This window comes from Parus major, chromosome 3 (assembly GCF_001522545.3).
Source record: "Parus major isolate Abel chromosome 3, Parus_major1.1, whole genome shotgun sequence".
Taxonomy (NCBI): Eukaryota; Metazoa; Chordata; class Aves; order Passeriformes; family Paridae; genus Parus; species Parus major.
The window spans coordinates 3,714,638-3,729,872 of NC_031770.1; the positions used below are offsets into that span (position 1 = coordinate 3,714,638).

Consider the following 15,235-nt stretch of genomic DNA (forward strand, 5'->3'; position numbering starts at 1 on the left):
TGCAAAACCTCTTTGAACTCCTGTGCCTGTAAATAAATCCCCTGAGCTGAGCAGGGGTGTCTGGGAGAGAGTGAGGACTGGGCAGGACTGGCGTGCCTGGGGACGAGATGTGATTCCCCATATCTCACTTGGGGTCAGCAAAGTCAAATAAGGGAATGGGAGATGGGGAGAAATGTCTGATACTCCAGGCATGCTGCCTGCCAACATTAAGCAGAGCTGCCCTGAAAAAGGATTTAGTAATTTGCCCTGCTGGATTTGAGATCCAGTGTTTCACTGGAAATTGGAGCAGTTCATTCCTTAATCAGAATGTTTTGAGTGGAAAGTGTTCCCCCTGTAGCCACTAAAGTCATGCAATAGGAGTTTTGCTGTAATGACTCTAATGAGGCTAAGATTTGATTGCACATCTTCTAATCCCACATTTCTGGTCTGATTCATGGCTCCATTTATTCCTGTGTGACCTTCTGGAGCCTGGAGGAGGCAGATTTGGCTTTTTGCCATATTTGTCGGCATTAGTGAAAACAGCATCTCTAAAACTTCTTGAATTCTGGGTAGTTCAACAGAATATTTTAAGCACAAGAGATCTGAAAAACACTGATGTGCCTAAATCATTCTGTCATTTAAAAAATGTGTAGTTTGAGAGCATTTTGGTGTAGTGTTTAGCTTGAAGGATGCCACTAAGAACTTCTTAGTGCTTGGTTTGAGGAAAAAAGACTGGGAAGACAGATTGCAATCCTGAAAATTGATGAAGCAATTGCATAATTAAGCTGTAGTTAATAATTGTTTGTCACTAGGCATTGTCTTAGTTATAAAACCTGCCTTTAAATTTTGGGCTTGCAGCATTATTTTGCCTGATAGTAAAATAAATGGAGCTGAGCTTGATTTAGGTTCGGTGCTTTATTGGGCTAGGATAGATGAGATGCCTGTTCCTGAAATATCGAAGCAAGAAGGTGTCTGAGATCTTTGAAAATAAAACTGTAGGGAGAAATTAGAAGGAAAAGCTGTGTGAATGTCTTATAATCACAGTCAATGCTTGGGAAAACTATTATTTTTCTTTCTAGTAGTCTTTAATAGCATTTATACTGTATTCTGAGGTACTGTTTGGTAATTTGAAAATGCCAACTTTGCTGTTTTATGGTGAAAATTTTCATGCTTCAGTGACAAATAATTTTCCCTTTCCCAGCTTTCTTTTTTCAGCCAGGAGCCTCGTGCAGCTCGTTGCTGTCTGTGAACCTTTTGTAACCAATTCTGAAATTCTTCAAAGCACACTCAAACCTTGTCAGCCCCGGAGCTCTTTGGCAGGACAAAAGATGCACATGCAGAAGTGCATAAGGTCATTTGATCATTTTGTGTTGCCTTCTGAAGGGGTGGGTGACCCTCTGAGGGCTGGGCTGAGGTGTGAGTGCTTCACAGTGAGATGAAATTTCACTTTATAACTCCTTGAGGATACGTGGATGTTTTAACTGCCCCTCCCCTGCCTTGGGTATCCTGTCCAAACCTCATGTCTGCTTCTGCAGGGGACAAACCTGTTCCCCACTGCTCCTGCCATTGAACAGAACAATCCAAGGGATGTGTGCAAGCACCTGCAAAACAGGCAAGTCTTTAAGCTGGCTTGGGTTGGGTTTGAAATAGGTTCAACAGAATCTGCCACCTTAACATGTTGAATTCAATAGCACAGAAAAATTGCTGTGCCTGGAAAATGAAAAGCTTGATCTCAAATTAACTCCTGTGTGTTCAGCATCAGGCAAGAAAAAAAAAAATCCAAATTAAACAGCAGCATGTTTCTCATCCAGAAAATTTTTGACTAGAAATGCCATGAGCTGATTTTTTGAATCATCACACCAAGTACAGGTCTGCATGTAAGGCTCTGGCCAGGCCAAACTCCAAATTTCAGTGAACTGCATGTTAAATGGAGGGGTGTTTGTTCTGAATTTTCCACATATTGAAGCTGTGCTGCCTTTAAATTCTGTATCTTTAACAGGGAATTCTGTGTCAGTAATGAATGGATGAAAGTGGGAAGTTTGAGGACAGCATGCAACTAGAGAGGCACAGACACCTTCTGGCCCTCTTCAGGAAATCTCAGTCTTGTCTGGTACAATTTGGCTTTTTGAAACATTTTTCTAGTACTTGTGGGCTGAAAGGGATTTTGGTTACTGTATCTGGAAAACGCTGGGATGAAAATTACCCTGGAAAGTCCTTCTAAGACCTTTGCAAGTAAAGTTTTCCTTTGTCATATCATCAGAAAATGCTGTGTAAGAGAATGTTTGCACCTGCTGTGTCTCCCATAACTGTCCTGAACTCAGCACTGGATTTTGTGTTCCTATTTTTAAAAGCCATCTTGCTAAATAGGTACAGAGAATGTTCCCTCTGGAAGGGGAAGGGAACAGCAGTGCAGCATTAGGGGAGCACTGTGAACTTGGAGTGCCTCATATCAGCTGAGAGTGCAAAGGAGGCAGATAAGAGAGCTGAATAAATTAGCATGGGTTTTGTGTGCACGATACTGACTTGCAACTCTGGCAATGTCATCGAGGAAAAACTCTTTTTTAAGTCTTTCATGTAGTGTGAATGACCTGAGGGAGGGCTGGAATCCTCTCCGAAAGAATTTATCTTACCCACTGCTTAAGATGGAACAGATAGACCTAAGGAAAATACCTTGCTTGGCTTGCAAGCATTGGAATAAGTGTCTGCAGAAAGAGATGGCAAAGCAGGGATATTGCAAGCAGACTTGTGCCTGCTGCCTGCCAGCTTTGGAGTCCCTTTATAGAAGCTAGCAGCCTTGCCTGGAAAAAGAGCCAAGGAGTTGTTACAGCTTTGGAGAAAGCTGGGAAAACAAAGAGAAGGGAGAGCCACGCAGAGCTCCTGTTTGGACAAACTGCATATGATTGGGCTGAGTGTGTTCAGGGAAAGAAGTGGGGAAAAGGAGTTACAGCTTAGTGGTTCCACCCCCCTCCCCTGCCTTTTTTAATACGCGTTCAGCGGTGATTCACTGCAGGGCTTGTCTGTGCTTAAACTTGCCTGCTTTAATTAAACTGATCATTTAAATTGATGTTAATACCTGAGTGTGTGCAAGCACTCAGTACTTGGATTTTACAGAGCTCTGTGTGCCTCTGTAAAGTACAAAGCGGATTTAACCAGTCTGATGAATATTCCCAAATGTATTTGGAGAGTCTGAATTACCAGCAAGCAGTTTTTCCCATTCTTTCACTCTGTGTGTGGGTAAATGTTCTGTTTTGGGAAGTGTGTTGCGCTGACAGTTCATTTGGGATTATTCATGACTGCAGAGATTCATTCTGAAACTCTGGAAGTAGTAGGAAGTCTTTTTGTGTCTTTATCTTTGAGTCTTTTCTTGATTTATGTTGACTTCTGGGAACTGGGCAGAGATACTGGCCTGGAATTCCAGGGAAAAGGAATTGCTTGCTTAGATTTGTTTGACATTTTGTAGTCTGTGTGCATATAAAGGATCTAGAATCTGTCATTGATTTCTCCTCCAGCATGAGACTGGCAAAACTGCAGCTTGCTGCTTGGCAAAATGCTGATCATGATGTCAGAGCACACACACACACACCCCATCTATATATATATATATATATATATATATAAAAATGGAAGTGGTAGCTACATTAAATGAAGTGGCTTTTAAGGGAGAAAAACAATAATGAATCTAAATAAATGATACAGAACTCCTCTAAAAGCATCATAAAAATATAAGAAGGTAGAAGCGTAGGCTGTTTCAGTGGTGTGATTTAAGAGTGCGAATCCATACGAGATGAAATATTTAGAGCTGGAAACTTGTAGTTGCAATGAATATTATCAGGTGAAAACAAAAGTGGAGAACGTGGAAAAGTTCTCACCACTTGTATTTGTAATAACATGGGGGAGTTTTATGCCTGTTTGTCCTGACACACGTGCATGTATCCAGTGTTAACTAACAAAAGTACATAAAAGTACTTTATAGTTCAGCTGCAGGGTGGCAGATGCACAATAGAGTAGGAGAAAAGGAGCAGCGGTAGCAAGTTCTGGGTGGTGTGAGTGGAATCGTTCCAATGTGAGAAATATTTTCATCTCCTATTAATTTGACTGGAGGCTGTTATTTGATTTTGTTTGTTGTACATTTAATGAGCATTTCAGGAGGGAAATTGAGAGGAAAGCAGCTGTGAAAACGATTTCATTTTTTAATATGAACCAACCTAAGTTGTAGTCTGGGTTTGTCTGCCACCACCATCAAAAATAATAATTTTTCTTTTGAGTAAAGAAAATCCCCAGCGGGGCTGTGTTCCACAGGGCGTCTCATCCAGTGAAAAAGGCTTTGGAAAGGATCTCCACGTTTTACTTCCACACGAGGTAACTCGCAACAGGACTGGGAGCAGACAGACCTCAGCCTAGATCGTGGAATGCACAAAGCAGCTGTTTTGCCTATAAATAAACCAAGAGCCTCTTCTCGAGTGAGGCTTTTTTCCCAGATATGCCATGGAAATGCGGTGCCGCTTTAACTGCTGGTGTTTAGAGTTTAAGTATGTGGCAGTAGCAGCATTCACATTCTGGTGTGTGAAAGTCACGCTGGCATCAGGTTTCAGCCTTATCGCGTTGGTATCACGCTGTGGTGAGACCACTTGTGCTGCAAGAGTTAAATCTGTCAGCCTTTCTCTTCCTAATCCCCCCGAGTGCCACAAGGTTATATTTTAGGTAAAAAGCAAAACTCCGCTGCCGTTCATCAAAAACATCTCCGTGCACCACTGATTGTTTTGTTTCCATCTCTTTGTAAATTCCTACATATTTTTAATAATTTAACAGATAATTTTACTGAGAGGTGGGGTGTGTGGAATATCTCTTTGATCTCCTTGGTTGGCTTTTTTTTTTTTTTTTTCCTCTTCGGTTTGTGGTTTGGTTTTGGTTTGTTTCGTGTGGTTTTTTCCTTCTTGTTTCTCCTGTGAATCCGGGGAGAAGCAGCAGTAGGAATTTGCAGGGATCTTGTGGGCTGGCTCAGCGCCCGGGGACAGCGTCTCGGTGACCTGGTGGCTCTGCTCAGCCCTTGGCACTCGCTACCACCAGTGACTCAGGTTCTTGCACCTATTTAATGCCGTAAATCCGCCCTTTGGTTGCCCCCAGAACAGAAGGCTCCCACTTTGTGTTCCCCTGCCTCTGATCACCTGTTCCCAGGCAGGTGTTCCCACTCCCGCTGCATCCGCGCTGCTGGAAAACCAGCGGTTCTTCTCGATTCGGAATAAAGCAGGAGCTGGGGATGGAAACAGCCTGGCAAGAGGAGAAAGCCCCGATAGCGTTCGATCCCCACGGGGCAGAGCCGCAGCTCCCGGGTCCCGGCGGGAGGGAGGAGCAGCCGCAGCGCCGGGAGTGCAGCGACTGCTGCCGGCCAGGGCTGGCAGATCCCGCTGCCTTTCCAGGGGCTGGCTCGGGGCCACGGCTGCAGCTTCTGGCAGCTCATCTCCTGATTGCTCGGCTTGGAGGGAGGCGAGAAGTTTGTACCCCGAGTCCCTTCTCTCTCCTGAGCGGCAGCTGCACACCCAGGATGGCACAGCGCCTTTTAAAGGAGCCTCTCAGGCAGTTTTGGACACAAGGCACGGCTCCTCCTCAGAGGAACCCTGAACGACTTCACACTCTCTCCCTCTGTTCGCTCCGAGGTGTGAACGCCCCCTCTTCTCAACAGGATAGCCAATCCCAAAAATAAATGAGGAAAAAAAAAAGTTTTAGTTCTATTTAATAGGTCTTGGCGTTCTTGTATTTCTTTTGTTCCTTCCGAGATTTTGCGCTCACTTGGAGGAAAATTTGAAGGGGTGGAAGTAGATGATCTTTAAGGTCCCTTCCAAACCAAAGCATTTTATGATTATATTTCTTTGATTTCTCTGTCCAAAATGGTAATCCAATTCTTCCTTCTCTGCCTTAAGAAAACCAACCAAACCAAAAAATCCACAGTTGATGTTTTTCTCAGTTGAAAACCCCCAAACAACAACCAAACAAAAATAAAAACAGCCACACAAACTACACTAAAAGAAATACTTTAACCATAGTGGCTGTTCACACAGGCAGTTCTAGCCAGGTATTAGTTCTAAATTTTATATTAGCTCAAAGAAGGTTCTTTAAGCTTTTCTTCTAAGTTTAGCCACTCAGATCTCAGAATGCAGTTTACATGCTGGCAGTCCTGTCGTCAGAGGGGTGATTTGTTAATAGAATATCCATTCTGTTTTTTCTCTGACAAAAGAGCCCCTCCTTCTCTGATACAACCTCTTGTGGCAGAGGTGTTAATGACGGCACTTTTCTGATTACAGTTCTGCATAGCTTGAAAGGGTCTTTCAAACAAACCTGCTCTCCTTCCAGTAACCAGAGGCTGCAATGGGCCAAATTTCTGCCAGCACGTTTTTGCTGTGCGAAAAGGCATTTCTGAGTTCTCTGCAGCTGTGTCCAGCCAAGCCTCGCTCGGGACAGGCTTTTGCTGGGGCTGGCAGCTGTGGCTTTCATTGCTGGCCAGGGAGAGGCTATTGAATGCTCTCCCTGCACGGGGTGTGCACAGGGAAGGAGGCAGTGCCCAGGCTGGGGGCTCAGGGGAGGAACGATGCTCTGTTGATAAGGTAACAGGCATCTGCAGCCTCGGGGGAAACTTGCCAAAACCTTTCTCCAGTAACTGCGGGGAATTATCTAAAAATCAATAATAAAGGCGGTCACCAGGGAAAAGGAAAATACATCTTCAAGGGAAGCCAAATTCTGTGAATGCTTCATGAGAGCAATCATGGCAGGATCTAGGGTAATTGTGAGGCAAATCAGATTGAGGAAAATTGTTTTAAAAGGGACCCTTAGCTGACAATAAGGACCATATGTTCTTTCTTATCTCTGCAGAAATAGCCACCTTGTTTAGCATATTGACCCATGTGAGTAGCTGCCACAGTCTTGATTTTTAGCATTTACAAACATACTTGTAGTGAAAATAATAAATTGCCCTATATGAATACGTTAAATCAGTTTTTGTGGCTTTAGCCTTGTTTCACCTCTACTAGGCTGTGAAGTGTGTCATTGTAACCTGCAACACCAAGGAATATTGGGATAAATTTCCTGAAGTCAGTGGAACTCTTCTTTTATGCCAGGACTGATTTTGGCTCATCTGTTGTTCCATGTTCTTCCTCCCAGATGGGCTGGAGTGATGATGTCATCTCCTCTCACAGCACTTCAGAACACTAATTTGGTTTGTCTGTGTTTTAACACTTTATCCTTCCAGAAATTGCTCTGAACACTGAAATCTTGCTTTGTCTGCAGTGCTGTTCCAATCAGGAATATCAGCCATCAAAGGAAGCTCTAATTATGTCATTTAATGCTGCTTTAATAATTGAATCTGGGTAGGACTTCAGAAACACTGACTCTTGTTTTGTTTCTAGGGGCAGGGTTTGTACTCAAGTTACTTCATCGTAGTGTTCAGGAGCATCACACCTCAGGATCCCTGAAAAATATAAGAGATACATCAACCTCCCCATAACTGGTGACCTGTAAGGCATTTTTGTGGCCTTTTAAAATTTCTGCTTCCACAGAGTAAGAGTTCATAGAAAGTTAAGCTGGGTGTTTTAGAAGACATCTACATGCTGTTAAAAAAATCTGTCAGAAGGGGCAAGGAATTGTGGTTTATTTTATTTTTTCATGACTTTGTTCTGGCAACTGTATCAAATCCAAAAAATTCAGTAACCAGCAGTGTGAAGATCAGCTGGTTCCATCTACCCCTGAGTCTTCCCAGACCTGTGACATTAGTAGTAGTCTTTCCTTTGCCTTTCCTCCCTCTCTCCTGTGCTCATTTCAAAGATTATTAAATAAAATCAATTTCAGCCTTCCCTTAGCCTAATGCTTTCCAATTTTTCTCTTCCCTGGCTCAGTGTGTCTCATCCTACAGGGATATTCTTGTGTCCATTTTAACCAGCTCCTTGCTTCAAGTGCTTTCCTGAAGTCCAGACTGATGAGAAAAGTGATTCTTCTAAATATAGGTAATAAAATAAATCTAATCAAAGGCATGTGTCTGGTTAGCTGAGAACTGGCCTTTTACAAATTAGTGTTATGTTATATTGGATTAGGATTCAATATTCATTTGGCTGGGACACTTCCCTACATTTTTGTTCGGTTTCTGTTGAGGATACAAGTTTGACAGCATTAGGAATTTTTATGCAAGGAATTTCCAAGCTTTCTACTTCTGACTCTAGCAATTCTTTATGTAATATTATAAATATTAGGTGCGTTAATTTCCTTCTTAATTGCAGAACTGTACCTCATGAATCCCTAATTTTATTTATTCAGATTCCTTAATTTCACATAGGCCGAAATTGCACCTGGATCTTGGCAGCCAGACAGCTGGGTAGAAAATTACTGATACAATTTTAACACCTCAGACTTTGACAGAGGATATTGCTGGCCCAAAGGACTTATTTTTTAATTATATTAAAAGAAAACTTTGAAATGCTTGTTTGTTTGCTGAAAGCCATATTGCAGTAAGGAGACCTGCAGGTGAGGTGTGAATCTGGGCTTTGCCACTTCCCTAATAGCAGGAGTTTTAATAAAACATTAAAGCATTGATTAAGAGGTACTGTTTCTATTGAAATGTGCTGTTCTTAATTCCTTTTCTTTTTCCCTTAGGGGGAATTAGTCACACTGTAGTATTTTTCTGAAGTAGATGGTAAAAACACTGATAAAATCAATTTGGAATCAAGGCTAGGTCATTATTTAAATTTATGATACTGGGCCTATAAGGCTTATTTTTAATAAGAATGTGACTTTTTCTGCCTTTACCACTTAGATTATAAACTCTTGGGAACTATTTTTGCACTGTAATTCCCAGCACAGCCTCGGGCTCAATGGTCATGAGGTGCTTCTGCTCTGTGGGTGTGATTAAATCTGGTGATTTTGTCATATGCAAACCTCTTCCATGCACCAATGAGAATTTGGATTAAGATTCCAGAAGTATTTATTTCATTTAGCATCTTTTCAGGAGCCCAGTCCTGCTCAGGGTGCTGTCAGGAGCAGTCCCATGGAAACACAATTTGGGATCTCTTAATTAAGGAAGCAGAACTTGGTTCTTGGATGATGATCCACTGATGGTCCTGCCAGAACACTCTTCTTTATTGAAGTGCTGCATTCCTTGGGCTGCCTAAAGCTTTAACAGGAAGTGCTGTAGAAATAAAAAGATCATTTATACATCTCCACTTCAGCATTCTCAGTTTCAGGTGGTTTTTGTAGTGTACTAATCCTACCAGTATCAAAACTTACATTTCTCAGATTTTTTCAGCTCCCTTGGAACCTTCTTTTTATCACTTCTTCTGACTACACAGGTGTGTCAGTCAAGTGGGATGGATCAAAAATCAAACTGTGGAGACCTTCCTATTTCAAGGTAGTGCTTGTCAGGCATAATGTGTTGGTTTTTTTCTGTGTTCTTGGCAATATTTTTGTGGCAAATTATGAAAACTCATAGGTTTGTGATGGATAGGTGGCTTTACCCAGGTGAGTTCACCCAATTCCTAACTGAAACTTATTCATGAAGAAAGTCTTACTGACTTTACCAACAGAAAATCACCTCTGTAGAGAGTATAAATTATGGTTCCATGAGATGTATTGGATTTTGTTGTTATTGATCTAATGAAAACCTGTATTGATCTTCTGCTATTTCTGTTTTAGCTGAAGAAAAACTGTGGATTTTATGCTCAGAAGGATCCAAGAGAAAAGAAAACTTGGAAATTAAAATGAAAGAAAGGTAATAAAGCCAAAGTTTTTGCCATTACATTAATTGTAATTAAATTGTGGTTGGTAAATATGTCTTTTGTTCTTCCTAGAAATAGCAAGCAGGGGCACGTGCTGACATGCAGCTTGTGCTACATCTGAAAAGTGAAATTCTGTTCACTTCAAACTGCTGTTCCTGACTTTTACTGGTACAAAATGAGATTTATAAAAGCTCCATAACACCAAAATAAATGTGAGGCTGTTTGTTACTCATGAGGAACAAGACTGTATAAAAATTCACCTTAATTCTGTTGGTGCTTATTAATTTTATTTTGTTTTGCTTCTGGGGCCCACATTAATCTGTTACAGAAATCCTAGTGTTTCCTTCATCTTCTCCTCAAAAATTAAGAGTTATATTTCCTTTTCTGCTTTTATACCTGCTCTCTGTTGATGTATAAAAGAGAAAAAAGCGTTGTTTCTTCTGTTCCTCTGTGAATGCTTCTTAGAGAAAGAGGTTTACTACCTTAGTGAAGAGCTCTAAAATTGTGTGTTTTAAAGTTTTACTTTTGATAGTACTAGAAGAGAGTAAGCTGGCCAAAAAACCCCAAATTAGTTACCCACTTCAAAAATCCCACTTTTTAATTATGTTTGAGATGAAGTGAAGGGTTAAGAGAACATAGTATTGATAGTATGGATTATATCTGCTAGGTATATTTTGCTTTTTAATAGATATTCTTAGATATTCAAACATGGCAGCTTGCCAACATTTTCACTTCTTGATGACATCAGTGGTAACAAAAGGCCCACAGTGCATTATTTATTTGGTCTGTTGACAAAACTGATTACTTGGAATAATACCACTGAGTTTGTCTCGTGCTGTGAATCCCATCTTAATAAAATATCTCTTCAAGGAATAGGTGAGGTGAAAGTCGCATGTTCCTTCCTGGAATGTTTGCAAGCTTTCACATCCTTAAGAAAATATTTTCTCCATCACATCAAGTAAGTCTTTTTGCACAGTAGGTGCCAGCTTTGAACTCAAAAAGAGAGTAGTAAGTAGATAGTGTGAAAGTTAAGTATTTTTGTGCCCAGCACTGTATTCCTCTTTTAAGACTGTGCTGTGCCCCTTGCAGGGCTTTGCCTACATCTCCTTTAGGTGTGGCAGTCTGGAGAGGGGAATGCTCAGTGCCACAGGCTCAGGGTTGGTCTGCCCATGTCTCAAGGGATTTAGCCCTTTAGTCCTTGGGACCAGCTTCCCTCTAGTGGTTGGGATGCATCTCTTGGTGGGCTTGATCCAAAACAAATCCAATTTGCATTTTTCCAGAGTACTCCACATGTGCGAGGCCTGTCAGCCCAGCACCTCAGTGAGTTGGGGATGTGGATGGATATTGTTTCTGCTTTAGGGATGGAGGAGCAGAAAGTCAAAGTCACTGTCCTGCCACCCCACAGTGGGTCAGAAAGAGAAGCCTGAATCCCATTTTCCTGCTCAGTGGCTTCTGAATAGTCACTGCATCCACCACCTTAAACTTTGTACACCAGGCCCCTGCTCATTATAGAGGAAATTCCTAACCCTGTTCCCTCTCCCCTTTCCCTCACAGGTGTTAGACCCATTCCTGAGAAGGAAACAGCAAAAGAAAGGAATATTTAAAATCCTAAAACACTCTGGATTGCCTGTGAATGAGACAATATTAATTATACATGTAGCTGTGTGTTTAGAAACTCAATAAAACTCTGCCATTTCTCAGTGATCCAGAAGAACAGCTTGTTCTGTAAAAGGCATTTTCTAACTATAGACAGGTATCAATTCCATTATTGACTGGATTGATTCCTTCCCCTGCTAATGCATCTGCTGTGCTGATAAGGTGACTCTGACCTGTAATCTTCTCTTCTTTGGTGGAGGGGGTGAAGAAAAGTGGTGTTTTTTCAGGGTGCTGTCAATGTACAGGAGCTGCTCATCGGTGCTTTGAAACATCAGTTGTGAAAACAACTGATCATCCCCAAAGTTCCCTCAGTTCTGGTCACTCAAGCAACACACCACTCTCTTCTATTTCTTCCAACAGCCAGAGACATTAAGAGAATGAAAGCAGTCAGTCTTGGATACTCCCTGATGTTATTTTTGTCTCTGACTACAAAATTTCATTTATTCAAAAGCTGACAAGTTTTATGTCTTTGTGGGGATCCTCCCACTGGAATGAACTCCAGGTTCCCCTTGCCTGGGAAACATTTGCCAGAACTGCTGATGTGATTAAGCAGTTGGGAGGAACTCCAGTGCAGGTGAATTCCAACCTTTGGAATTCCTTGAGGGAGTAGTTGGAGTGAGTGTGAAGCCAGTCTTGGTTTTTTTTAAACATGGTTTAAATATTTTTTTTTTTATTTTAAAGGATTCCAGAGTTTTGAAGATGCTTGTAAATCATCCCAGCAGGAATATTAAGCATCACAGTCTTAAGAGCATTCTCTTGGCCAGAATATTCCCCTACAGCTCTGGGGAAGAGGAAAGTTGGGAAGGAATGCTAATGGAGAGACAAGAAGTGAAGAGCTGCAGTCTCCAGCAGCCTCAGTGGAGAGGCACAGAGAGCTCTGAGTGTGAAACTTTGCTGCAGATCTGGAGAAAGATGGATCTGCTCTGTATCCCTCACAGCTGGGGGAGGCACTCAGCCTTTGGACATGGAGAGTGCTGTGGCTGCCAGCAGCTCGCTGCTTCAGGATGGAATCAGCTCTGCACTTGGGCAGAGCCAGGGCTGGGGAAACACAGATGGGATGTCATTAACATTAATGGACTGGCTAAGGAAGAGTTCTGCATGCTGACAAGATAATGTACAGCTTTAATATAGCAAATTTCTACAGCTGGTGGGGACTCTGGTGCCTTCCTTGTGGAACGTGCTCAGCTATAACCTTTATTTTCACTGTTTAAAATGAGTCCTGAGGAAGATGTGGGTGAGATCCTGTTCCCTGTTTCCATCAAAGCACCCACTTCTCTGACAAGGACCTGACCTCCCACCTCACTTTTTCAAATATTGCTCAGACTCCTTTTGCTGAGCAGAAAACATTTAGACTGTTGTTCAAAATGAATGCTTATCAGGTGGTGTCTTTTCCCCTTCCCAGAGCAGAGTATTAATTAAATTGGAGGACTCAAGGGCCTGTTTGGAAGGGATTCTGGATGGAGAGGAAGTGCAAACCCAGAGGACCAACATGAAATGCAGCCAGATGTTCTTCTGAAATGGAAGAGTTAAAAACCCAAGCTGAAAAGGACAAAGAAAGGTAAAAAAGGAGAAATCTTGACTCTGGAAAACACGAAGCTGCTTATCTGAGGAGATGTGGATGTGATGCCAGGGTGGGGCAGTTTTCTCTCCAATTCCTGTGCTTCTCTGAGGTGGTTTGACTTTTGAAATATAAGAAAGAAAAGTGACTTGCTTGTTTGTTTCCTGCACTGGGAAAGATGGAATAGGAAGAGGGGACAGATTTTGCACCATTAATGTTGCAGGAGTAGAGGAATTCCCTTACTGTCTGTTGATATTCAAAACAGCATGAAATGGCTTTGTAGCTTTTTACTGGGAAAACTAACAGGGAAATCAAAGGACCATATTAATTAGGAAAGAAGCAAGAAGCCTCAATATGAATTTTGTGTTTTTTTGGTGTGAAGAGCAGCACTATGTTGGTGGTGGCAGTGAAGATGAGTTCTGGAGATACAGGTAAGATATCCTAATGCTTCCATGCTCTCCAGGGATGTCAGTTTGCAGATCACAATTCTGGTCTGGGGCTAAGGAGAATGGATAGATTAAAAAAAAACCTGAACTCTAACATGTCAGATCCTGAGAACTGAGCTGTAATTCCTGTGGAGTCAGTGGTAGGGATCTTCCTGAGAATAAGTGCTTGGAAATGTGCTGTTAAGTGCTTTTCTGCCACACATCCTCCTCCTATGAAGCTGGGATCCAGGCCTGATCAACAGCTGGTCACTGAACATCTGCCCCAGTGCAAAATGAACAAGTTTATCCAGAGAGCTCAGATGCTCCAACAAGTCAGCCTCATTTTCCTGACCTGCAGAGCTTTCCAGTGCTCTGGAGCACTGGAACATGGTTGGAATTGTGCTCTAGGAAAATGTTACCCCTGCAGCAGCTCTGTTAACCTCTAGCAAGTCCCTTGAAGCCTGCAGTGCTGGCCCAGGCAAACAAAGCACAAGCTGCTGTAGCACATTTGTGCCAGGGTTTCCTGATTCCAAGAGCAGTCAGATATGGCCTAAAATGAACCATTGTTGTAACAATGACAAGAGAGGCTGGGGTGAAAATCATGTTATTTCCTTTGGAAAGAAAAGAGTTCTATTTTTAACTATTTTCCCCTTAATCTTACTATTTTGTTCTACCAGTGTTTATAGTAGAGAGTACAATACCTCTCGTTGTGATTGTTCTTTGTGTGACTGGGGTATAAGTAGATATTCTGCAGCAAATTGTCTGGAATACAGAGTCCAAAGAGATTATGCTGCAGGAAGTTCTAAAAAAAACCCCAAACCCTTACACAATCCCCCACTCACTCCCTCCAAAAAGCCATAACCCAAACAAATAAAAACCCTAAAAGACTGTCATAGCTCCAAAATAACTGTAAAAAATGTGTGCTAGGCTTGAAACAGAAGTCTGGGGGAAATGATTGTCAGATCCCTCAGTGTATTTGAGAACTGATTTATGTACATTAAACAGAAAATAAGAAACACACACTTGGGCTGTGTTTGTGTGTTCTCACTGAGATAAATGAACAGCTCCTCTCCTTTGCTTCCCCATCTTTATTAGCAGTCATCTGATCTTCCCTCCCCTTCTGCATCCACCAATCCTCACCAAAATGAGGAAAGAAGAAAGAAAGAAACAGAAAGAACTTCTGGTGTGGTCTGCAGTGTTTTCCTGAGATTATTTCTACTATTTCAGCAAGCTCAGTAGAGTTACTGAATGCTCAGAAAGACTTTTTGATCTGGACTGGACCAGCCTTGGACTCCTTTCAACAGTAAGTAGGCAGGAGAGAGGAGAGGGACTGCTCCCTGTCACCTGAAACAAACTTTCAATTCATTTCAAACAGTTCTTTGAAACCACACACTGGTAAAGGATAAAAAAATTCACAGGTACTTTATCAAGTATGTCCTTCTGCCTCAGCCCTTTGTTCTCATTTATGTATCCACAGCCATCTATGCACAAATTACAAATAATTTATCAGGTTATAATCTTTTCCATATTTTGCAGAATGCTGCCTGAAGGAAACAGCAGAGCTGGAGGCTTGTGTTGAGTGGGTGATGTATGAAAGGGGCTTTTGGCAGTGAGTTAGGATGGAGCACAACTCACAAATAAAAGGGAAGCAGATTTTCAGCATTTCTCTGCCATTGTTTAGATAATGTGTTTTACTGAGGTTTTGATTAAACTGGCATTTAAAGAAAAATCCCCAAATCTAACCCCATCATGGAAACTACCTGCTTCTTGCAAGATGATTTGCCTAAGCAGACAAATTGCAATGATTGCAATGTGCAGCTTCTTTGGGTAATTTTGTGCTCTGATCTGAGAAACCTTCAGGCATC

The 15,235-nt window shown here is 41.9% G+C and overlaps 1 long non-coding RNA gene across 10 annotated transcripts in view; it reads left to right on the top strand.

Moving 5' to 3' along the window:
• LOC117244123 overlaps positions 1-15,029 on the top strand; it is a 51,855-nt gene extending 36,826 nt beyond the window's left edge. For 8 of the 10 annotated variants that reach the window (XR_004496619.1, XR_004496610.1, XR_004496611.1 and 5 more), the window contains 3 exons: positions 9,649-9,724; positions 12,069-13,376; positions 14,466-15,029. This is a non-coding gene — a long non-coding RNA (uncharacterized LOC117244123). Of the gene's footprint in view, positions 1-1,180; positions 5,952-9,648; positions 9,725-12,068; positions 13,377-14,465 lie in introns of those variants that run through there. The other 2 variants (XR_004496614.1, XR_004496618.1) reach the window with 2 other exon arrangements.
• Positions 15,030-15,235: the final 206 nt, after the last annotated feature.